This window comes from Schistocerca cancellata, chromosome 1, assembly GCF_023864275.1.
Source record: "Schistocerca cancellata isolate TAMUIC-IGC-003103 chromosome 1, iqSchCanc2.1, whole genome shotgun sequence".
NCBI classification, from domain to species: Eukaryota; Metazoa; Arthropoda; class Insecta; order Orthoptera; family Acrididae; genus Schistocerca; species Schistocerca cancellata.
The window spans coordinates 1,134,811,715-1,134,822,881 of record NC_064626.1 but is presented as its reverse complement, the minus strand read 5'-3'; the positions used below and the strand labels follow the sequence as shown (position 1 = coordinate 1,134,822,881).

The window sequence follows — 11,167 nt, the reverse complement described above, 5'->3', positions numbered from 1 at the left end:
CACTTCCATATTTTCTTGCACGCCAAGCCACTGCCATAGTGGAGGAAGTTCCCTACGCCTTTTCTTTCCTTACAAAACAACTCCCTAGGTATGGACCGGTTATTTACATACAATTTTGTTTTCATAAACAGACGTATTTAAAAAAGTTTCATTATTTAAGCACACTGTTAATTTAAACAAATTATACATCATAAAGTTTTATTTTTCTCCAATAATTCAAAGAACTTAACGCACAAAGAATAAACATTTAATAGTTATATTTACTTAATTACGCAGTACCAGTTACTTATACTCGATAATGGTGTTACAATGTGATTGCTTCCAGTGACTATTCTTCAGTAGTGTAATCGTACAATAAAGGTTCTTTCTGACTATTTATGAGCAGTAAGTGACATTTGTCTATGGTCAACTGCTAATCTCTGCACCAACCGTCGATCCTCTGTAGATCTTCCATAATGTCGCTACAAGGTTTTAGAGCCATTTACATACGGTAGTAAAACATGGACTGGGGGAAAACGGAATAGAAGAGACTCAAAGCATTTGAGATGTGATTCTACAGAAGAATGGTGAAAATTACGTGGAGTGATAAGGTAAGAAATGACGAGGTTCTCTGTTGAATCAGTGAGGACGGGAATATATGGAAAGCATTGACAAGTAGAACATTATTGGTCCTGTAACATCCCCGAAGTTACGTTTACGTCTGAAGCGTTCTCACCGCCGAGAAGACATGCTGTGTTCTTTTTCCTAGGAACTTTTCAATCAAGTCACGCTGCTAGTCTGATATTCCGTAAGCTTGGTATTTCGTGCATCAGACGGCAGTACAGATTTGTATCGAACACTTTCCTGAAGCCAATCTGGGCTATAAGGGTCTCCTGGATGAACAGAGCGACCTCGGTATTCGTATTTTTCAGGGGATTTCAAACATCTTGCAACACTTTACATTGTCTAACGGTGTTTCTAGACCTTCATATTCTTAGGAATTATACTGATATTTTTATTCTTGCAGGTATTGTGGAACGTAACATCAGAACTGTCTTTCCTCGGCCTATACCTACCATGTGGTAAAACTCATCGTCGTCTACTATGTTCTCAACTTTCTTTTCAGTTGTTTGTTATATAATTATGATGAGATCTTAAACGCATTTGGGTTTCGTCTATGTACTATTACTTGCGGACTCTGCCGCAATGGAATAAACGCTGAAGATAGAGAAGTAGAACGAACGCAGCTCGAGGACGGGGCGCAATAGAACTTCGCAAGCAGCTTCCTCCGTAGGCTACCAACTTTAGCGGAAGTCTGACAGGGAACAGAAGTCTTCCATTTCCCTTCTCTGTAGCTTGCTGCGTGCAGCGATCCCACCTCATGCTGTTTTCCCCTTTACTTCTAGAAATTCCAGTGAAGTAAGAGCAGCCAGTAGTTTTGCGAGTGATTTAGTTTCAATTTCGACAATAATTATTCGCTGATCTCTTGAAAAGAGGTATTACTCCCATGACTGGACAATTACACGCACCCATCCTTAAAAAGGGACAAATACTCCTTACAACTTCATTCAGACATCAACACCAACCATCTCCAAGGAAATCCGCGTGGATTCCGGGAACACAGAGCACACGAAACTCAGCTCACCTTCCTCTCACATGACACTGTCAGTTCCATGGATAAAGACAATTGGTTGACTCATTGTTTGTAGCCTTTAGAATGGCGATAAATTTTGTAACCACTTTTCAGAGAAACCACGTTACGATGGAGTATCTAACCAGGTACTCGGCTGGACCGAAAATTTCAAGACATTCAGGATGCAGCACCTTGTCTGAATAGATAGCAACCTACATATGGTGAAATGATTTGTGTTGTCTATGGTGCTTATCACAGTTAGTAGCAAAAATTGGCACTGGTGAATTTGTAGGAGAGGAAAAGAGGATTGGAGGGGGCGCAACATAAAGTTCTCGAGCCAGTCCCGGCTGTACGTTAACAACTTAATAAAAAAGTATTGTTATTATTGTATTTGTGTAGTCCATGAAATTTCGTGCTTGAAGCTGTGCAGATTTCAGTGATTCCGCTGATATATCGGCCGCGTATCTAGTCATGCAATAGTGTCTCTTGGTTCACTCCAAGCTACAGGCAACCTCAACGAGGGTCGTGTACGCTTTCTCCCGACGTTGGTTCTCTTTGAACTGCAACGCAGCTAGTGTACACGCTGGCCACTGTTTGAATGAACAATGAGTGGAGATCAATGAAAGGAATAACGCCATTATCTGCTCGTGGACACTGAAATAAATCAACGGGGAAAGTTGAATATTTGTGCCAGACCGGCACTCGAAACCGGATTTTCCGTTCCTCGCGAACGATCGCCTTGACCACTTCGATCATCCCTGGCCGCCGCAAAGTTCCAGCATATCCATACAAACTACTGACGTAGCGCCCCTAACCATTATCCTCACTACTTGTAGCTCCGCTAATTCCTGCATGAGTTCGAGCTTGTTTGTGTATCTTCACCAAAAGGGTCATTGGCCGTCTCACCCTAGTTATAGCCAATACATGTACATAATGTGTGAAGAGTATGCATAGTTTGGCGCTATAGTATGAACGACAGGCGCCTCGTCGCGTTAAAGATATGAAAATGGCTCTACGAGGTGCATTCAAGTTCTAAGGCCTCCGATTTTTTTTCTCCGGACTGGAAAGAGATAGAAACAAGCGCATTCTTTTAAAATGATGTTGCGTTCATTGTCAATACGTCCCAGAGATGGCAGCATCGTACGGCAGATGGAATTTTACCACCAGCGGCGAGAATGAGAACTGTTTTAAATACTTAAAATGGTGACGTTTTCCTTACTTGAACAGCGTGCAATCATTCGTTTTCTGAATTTGCGTGGTGTGAAACCAATTGAAATTCATCGACAGTTGAAGGAGACATGTGGTGATGGAGTTATGGATGTGTCGAAAGTGCGTTCATGGGTGCGACAGTTTAATGAAGGCAGAACATCGTGTGACAACAAACCGAAACAACCTCGGGCTCGCATAAGCCGGTCTGACGCCATGATCGAGAAAGTGGAGAGAATTGTTTTGGGGGATCGCCGAATGACTGTTGAACAGATCACCTCCAGAGTTGGCATTTCTGTGGGTTCTGTGCACACAATCCTGCATGACGACCTGAAAATGCGAAAAGTGTCATCCAGGTGGGTGCCACGAATGCTGACGGACGACCACATGGCTGCCCGTGTGGCATGTTGCCAAGCAATGTTGACGCGCAATGACAGCATGAATGGGACTTTCTTTTCGTCGGTTGTGACAATGGATGAGACGTGGATGCCATTTTTCAATCCAGAAACAAAGCGCCAGTCAGCTCAATGGAAGCACACAGATTCACCGCCACCAAAAAATTTCGGGTAACCACCAGTGCTGAAAAAATGATGGTGTCCATGTTCTGGAACAGCGAGGGCGTAATCCTTACCCACTGCGTTCCAAAGGGCACTACGGTAACAGGTGCATCCTACGAAAATGTTTTGAAGAACAAATTCCTTCCTGCACTGCAACAAAAACGTCCGGGAAGGGCTGCACGTGTGCTGTTTCACCAAGACAACGCACCCGCACATCGAGCTAACGTTACGCAACAGTTTCTTCGTGATAACAACTTTGAAGTGATTTCTCATGCTCCCTACTCACCTGACCTGGCTCCTAGTGACTTTTGGCTTTTTCCAACAATGAAAGACACTCTCCGTGGCCGACATTCACCAGCCGTACTGCTATTGCCTCAGCGATTTTCCAGTGGTCAAAACAGACTCCTAAAGAAGCCATCGCCGCTGCCATGGAATCATGGCGTCAGCGTTGTGAAAAATGTGTACGTCTGCAGGGCGATTACGTCGAGAAGTAACGCCAGTTTCATCGATTTCGGGTGAGTAGTTAATTAGAAAAAAACATCGGAGGCCTTAGAACTTGAATGCACCTCGTAATGCAGTTAGTGATCAGGAGACACGCAAAAGTATAGCAAGAGTGGTTTATACAGATTGTATCTTACTTTGATTATTTCTAATAAACTGGAAGAATTATCTCTCGTAATGGACGTCTGTGTGTGAAAGGTAGACTTGTAATTCCAACTGTGTGGTTCTAAGAGATACTAATCATAGCGACTACCTAAAATGAACGTGACTTGAACTGTTATTATTCAACAATTTTCCAGTTACCAATAGTACATAATAATAATAATTAACCAAGATCGGATTGGTTAGGGCACGCAGTCATTGTTAAAACGATTGCGACTAACAGATGTGACCTCTGCAACAAATTAAACATCCCATTCTGCTGAATACTAATTAAACTTCGATATCAGTTCACTAGTAGAATGCTCGTAATTCTGAGAATGCCCGGGAGATACGCAGTCTCTAATCAGCTGTGAAGTTGAATTTTGTACGCCTGTATGCACGAAATTTCATCTGGTATTCACTGTGTCGTGAAAATCTACAAAAGGATTGTTTTATTTGCAACTTTAGGATGTTTTCAGATGATTTAGTCATATATGAAAACATTCTATATGGTGAAATTTATGGTAATATCTGATTGGATGTCGACAGAATATTAGCCTGACGCTAAGACAGGCAAACTAGCTGTTAATGTAGAGAAATATACGGGGTATCACGCAACTCCTGTTACAGCCCTCTAGTACTTGCAGACGGGACTTAGATAAAGTTGTGATAAGAGCCCATGTTCGGAAATGTACCGTATGAATGTAAAATAAAGCCGGCCGCGGTGGCCGTGCGGTTCTGGCGCTGCAGTCCGGAACCGCGGGACTGCTACGGTCGCAGTTTCGAATCCTGCCTCGGGCATGGGTGTGTGTGATGTCCTTAGGTTAGTTAGGTTTAAGTAGTTCTAAGTTCTAGGGGACTTATGACCTAAGATGTTGAGTCCCATAGTGCTCAGAGCCATTTTGTAAAATAAATTTCCAAATTGGGGACAATGACGTCAGAGCTGTATGCTCTAAAGGAGCTGGCCTACGTACCGACAACGCTGTTGGTTGCACAAGGTGTGTCTCTGACGTATGCTTTCATATACATTCACCTCAAACCCTCGAGAGTACTGAATAATTTCTACTGCCAGTGGAAATCGTGCAAAGAGATCTTTCAACGGCCCACGTCTTTCACGCACAAGGCTCTTCATATTATCCCAAAAGAAAATACTCGGGAGTAGAGAAATCTGCCGACTGTTGTGGCTAAGGAGTGAGTCAGTCTCGACCTATAATCGTTTAACACTGTGTTTGGTTGAGATCTTCGCGGACAACACGTGCAAAATGCGCAGATGTGCCATTATCTTGGAACCACTTTTGCTGACGGGGGTGACAGTGCTAAAGATCCACCGTTATCTCTTGGTCTGTATGCGTACCGCGAGGCAGAAGATTTTAAAGTGAACAGATTTCCAAAATTATTTTATATCCAAGCGGTACTTCACCTGACACGGGTTCCTAATGAAAACTTTATCTACTAATTTCCCTTCGCAATGCGCAGCATAGAGCAGGTCGAAACGCTGCTCAGTCTCGCTCGCTTCTCGCTAAGTACGCGGCTCATTATGGCTGGCACAGGCGCGTGAGGTGGGGATGACTGACGTCACGCTACGAAACTGAGCTGAGACGAGGATGTGGAATAGAACTAGAGATGGGTCGAACTCGTTCATTCCCGTGAACTACTTCATTCATTTCACTCTTTGCCGTGAAGAGTTCAAATGAAGTACACTCCTGGAAATTGAAATAAGAACACCGTGAATTCATTGTCCCAGGAAGGGGAAACTTTATTGACACATTCCTGGGGTCAGATACATCACATGATCACACTGACAGAACCACAGGCACATAGACACAGGCAACAGAGCATGCACAATGTCGGCACTGGTACAGTGTATATCCACCTTTCGCAGCAATGCAGGCTGCTATTCTCCCATGGAGACGATCGTAGAGATGCTGGATGTAGTCCTGTGGAACGGCTTGCCATGCCATTTCCACCTGGCGCCTCAGTTGGACCAGCGTTCGTGCTGGACGTGCAGACCGCGTGAGACGACGCTTCATCCAGTCCCAAACATGCTCTATGGGGGACAGATCCGGAGATCTTGCTGGCCAGGGTAGTTGACTTACACCTTCTAGAGCACGTTGGGTGGCACGGGATACATGCGGACGTGCATTGTCCTGTTGGAACAGCAAGTTCCCTTGCCGGTCTACGAATGGTAGAACGATGGGTTCGATGACGGTTCGGATGTACCGTGCACTATTCAGTGTCCCCTCGACGATCACCAGTGGTGTACGGCCAGTGTAGGAGATCGCTCCCCACACCATGATGCCGGGTGTTGGCCCTGTTTGCCTCGGTCGTATGCAGTCCTGATTGTGGCGCTCACCTGCACGGCGCCAAACACGCATACGACCATCATTGGCACCAAGGCAGAAGCGACTCTCATCGCTGAAGACGACACGTCTCCATTCGTCCCTCCATTCACGCCTGTCGCGACACCACTGGAGGCGGGCTGCACGATGTTGGGGTGTGAGCGGAAGACGGTCTAACGGTGTGCGGGACCGTAGCCCAGCTTCATGGAGACGGTTGCGAATGGTCCTCGCCGATACTCCAGGAGCAACAGTGTCCCTAATTTGCTGGGAAGTGGCGGTGCGGTCCCCTACGGCACTGCGTAGGATCCTACGGTCTTGGCGTGCATCCGTGCGTCGCTGCGGTCCGGTCCCAGGTCGACGGCCACGTGCACCTTCCGCCGACCACTGGCGACAACATCGATGTACTGTGGAGACCTCACGCCCCACGTGTTGAGCAATTCGGCGGTACGTCCACCCGGCCTCCCGCATGCCCACTGTACGCCCTCGCTCAAAGTCCGTCAACTGCACATACGGTTCACGTCCACGCTGTCGCGGCATGCTACCAGTGTTAAAGACTGCGATGGAGCTCCGTATGCCACGGCAAACTGGCTGACACTGACGGCGGCGGTGCACAAATGCTGCGCAGCTAGCGCCATTCGACGGCTAACACCGCGGTTCCTGGTGTGTCCACTGTGCCGTGCGTGTGATCATTGCTTGTACAGCCCTCTCGCAGTGTCCGGAGCAAGTACGGTGGGTCTGACACACCGGTGTCAATGTGTTCTTTTTTCCATTTCCAGGAGTGTAGTTCACTCGTGAAGTACGGAAGCCGCGGCTGCGCTCTCTTCGCCTCGCTCGTACAATAAAGCGTCGTAATACTTCATAATTTTACCAACAGATGACCGAACTATGCAATAACGTGCACGCAACGTTTTACGCTCTTACAGCGTCTGAGTTAACTTAAATAGAGCACGATCGAAGGGGACAAAGGAAAGATAAACAGAGAGGCCTGTCACATATAAAGAAGGTATTACATTTAATCTTGCCCGACATTTTCTCATCAAGCGCCCAAAAAAGTCTTTATCTGCTAAATGAAACGTTCTTTGCTGTATTCATGGACTGAAAGCTAGGGCTACCAACGAAATGCAGTCCAATGTTACGGCCACACGACATTTCCATTTCCATTTTTTTTTAATTTAATCCAAAATAGAAGGAGTATGTTTACCACTGTCACACAGTCTATATACCTACCTTAAGTAATTATTCAGAAGCTTTCCTGTAGATTTTTTTTTTTTTTTTTTTTTTTGAGAATAACCACCCTCCAGCTTCAAAACGTGAACTATCACCTGTAGTCATTGGTACGATTTCACGTAAAATCCCTCTTTCAGTGTTATTAACAAACCTCTTATTTTCATGTTGGCTGTGCATGCTTATACAGCCAGCCTCTTCGTTTGTATGGGTAGCATTCATTTCACGCTAAGTGAGGAGGGCCCAACGTCATAGTGACGTAGGCACGCGTCATCATGTTTCACGAGTTGTCCGATCGACTATTGTGTGTATGCTGCATACATACATCGATTGTTGTGTGCCCCTTTGATCTGCATTGCTATTTGTTTGAGTGGTTTCATTGTCCTCTTATCCGGTGTTGCTTGCGTGAACGTCGTTCTGAACAACGTTTCTGCTCACATGAATTGTATACAATTCATTGGCTTTTATAAAAATATGAAACATTTTAATTTCTCCCTATTTCACGATTTTATCCACATGATTTACGCATGATTAATCGGATTTTAAAAAATGACTAGACACTTTTCTTAACTTTCCTTATGGTTAAGATTCCTTCTTTCAGATATTCGTTGTGTTCGTGAAACACAATAAAGTTTGTTTGGATTGCAGCTTAATAATTAATTATTTCACGTTTCTGTCCACACGATTTATGCACGATTCATCGGATTAAAAAAAAAGTTTTTTTTTTTTTACGTTATGGTTCCTTCCTTCAGACATTCGTTATGTTCATGAAACACACACGTTTCTGTACACACGATTTTTATACTTTCGTTATGATTCCTTCGTTCAGACATTAATTCAACTCGGATAAGCATATCACACAACTCTTGTCGCTTCGATTGTACACATGTATTTACATTTACCTTTGACGTTATCGGTACAACTGCAAAGATCGATATACGTATCCATGAAGTCGATTTAGGTTATTTACGTCACGATGACGCGAACCACGTCACTATGCCGTAGGGCTTTCCTCACCTAGCGTGAAATGAATGCTACCCCATTTGTATCTGTAATATTCATTTGTCCGCAAGCGCTGGCATCGGTAGGCTACCCGTAGACGCGAAGTAGTAGTGGGCAGGAAATCGCGTATCTGTTAGAAATCACAGTGACTGAGAAGTCACAGATATCACAGTAGCAACTTTACAGAATCTAACTGCGATTTCAGTCACAGTTAGCAGTCGCAATTAGTATTTCATATTCAAAGACGTGAGCCATCTATTGGTCGAATTTAGCACTGCTTTCTGCGATTTCAGTGACAAGTCGCAACTAAGAGTCGCAAGTAGCAACTAAAAAGCGCGGTTAACAGTGGCATCTGTTGGCCAAAGTTCGTACTACGTCCATCTCTGCGATATGGTATCGGGTCTAACTGCGATTTCCGTGACAAGTCGCAACTAAGAGTCGCAAGTAGCAACTAGAAAGCGCGGTTAACAGTGCCATCTGTTGGCCAAAGTTCGTACTACGTCCATCTCTGCGATACGGTATCGGGTCTAACTGCGATTTCCGTGACAAGTCGCAACTAAGAGTCGCAAGTAGCAACTAAAAAGCGCAGTTAGCACTGCCATCTGTTGAGCAAAGTTCATACTACGCTATTCGCTACCGAGTCAAACTGCGATTTCTGTGACAAATCGCAACTAAGAGTCGCAAGTAGCAACTAAAAAGCGCAGTTAACATACTTTTCCTAGTGTCATCTGTTGACCGACGTACGTACTTCGTTATGAGAGCCTTGTGCCTCACGAGATAGATTTGCTGTGTGTGCATATGAAGGGCTTATTTCAATAGTGGTACAAGTCCATTTTTGTTCATTTTGAGATACAGAGTCGTAAAGTTAAATGAGCGCTGACAAATCTGCATTTGAGATACCAGAAATATTCAAGCATATGGCTTCTTGCTAGAGATGAACCTTTATTTATGTTTGTTTGGATCACTAATTTCAGAAGCATTATAGACAGAAAAGTGGAGCTAATGGACTTGTACCACTATTGAAATAAGCCCTTCATATTATATGACGACATGCACATTTAGCATCAGTTATGGTTGGTCAAATACTGCTGTGACTCTGAATGTATTATATTAATAAGAAGCAACATTGCCTTTTTATCCTGAAAATATCATGTAACGTAACAAATGTGTTTGATTCTGCTTCCAATATGACAGTTTTGGTTAATACTCCACATGCCTACAGGACTTTGCAATGTTAACACAGCACAACTCAGACATCTGTATAAGTGTAGAGAAATGAAAACAGTCATATGAATGCCTCACTTTTGTTCCGATACAGTTCAAGACTCGGGAGAAAAGTTTTACACCTGGTGTTCTACATGGCAACTTCACACACAAGAACTTTTTGCCGACACTACTACCACCTACATAAGTAAGCTTTTCCTGTGTTACTTTCAAGTAATGCACTTAAGCTATTCCCGATTTAACTGGAAGATCTGTACTTCCCACTTTCATATCAACAGCCTCAAAATGCATATTGTAGACTTCGGAATATGTTACAGGTCAGTGTCACACCAAGATTGTGGAGAAAGGGGGGGGGGGGCGGCATGTCACTCTCCAACAAGTGTTTACCAATAAGTAAGTGGCGGAAAATTATGGGTATAGGACGGCTTAAACATGTGGAAAATGAGATTTTTATAATTCACTCACTGTATTTGACATTTATTATTCCTTTAAAATCGCACAACAACTTCAATAAAACACAGTTTAATCATTCACACACTTATTTCACAATTATTTCACTTTTAAACTGCAAATCGTCTAAGAGCTGTCTTGAATCTTCAAGAGTCTCTCTCAAAAACAGCCTTGATGTGGATAGATACGTACAGCAACCAGTAATCAGAGTCAGAACTGTGTCTGCAAAAACACAAGGATTATTAAACAATTTTTGCTGTCATTAATTACTAGCAATATAATTGACAGAGTAGATTGCTAATATTTGCTATAATGAATATCACATTTGCAAGAACGATCTCACTGAAGTAATTAAGTCCATAGAAACGCTTAGAAACTAACCTCTCGTCTGACGAAAACGGTCTAAAGACGCTGTGGCAATTTCTTCAGATCTGTTGACAATGATATTTTGAGTTATCACTTTACTGAGTGACTGAAATGTAGTTCAGGTACCTGTGAACATAACAATATGTTAGAATTCATTTGCTAAATACGAACTATTACGGTACTGTACGGCTACTTACATATTAATTACACTATTAATATTTTCACAGTTGTTTCTTTAATACAAAATGGAAGAAAAAACGTAAAACATACTTGCCAATGACAGGTTTGTTGAGATGCAATTTTCTGTGTTGACAGATGTAACTTTTTCATACAGTGGTAAGTCGCAGGAATCACAGAAATCGCAGAAGTAGCAGAAGTCACAGAAATCGCAGAAGTAGCAGAAATCGCAGAAGTAGCGGAAGTCACAGAAATCGCAGAAGTAGCAGAAATCGCGGAAGTAGCAGAAATCGCAGAAATAGCAGTGGCGGAGGGATACACGACCTATGTTCCTTAACTGCGACTCTTAACTGCGACAAATCACAGTT

The 11,167-nt window shown here is 43.5% G+C and overlaps 1 long non-coding RNA gene across 1 annotated transcript; it reads right to left on the bottom strand.

Annotated features, from left to right (window-relative positions):
- Nucleotides 1-10,271: 10,271 nt before the first annotated feature.
- On the bottom strand, nt 10,272-10,954 carry LOC126163137 (uncharacterized). The gene is made up of 3 exons (XR_007535166.1): nt 10,893-10,954; nt 10,638-10,748; nt 10,272-10,478 (listed from the first exon to the last, which is right to left on the bottom strand). It is a non-coding gene; the product is annotated as an uncharacterized LOC126163137 (long non-coding RNA).
- Nucleotides 10,955-11,167: the final 213 nt, after the last annotated feature.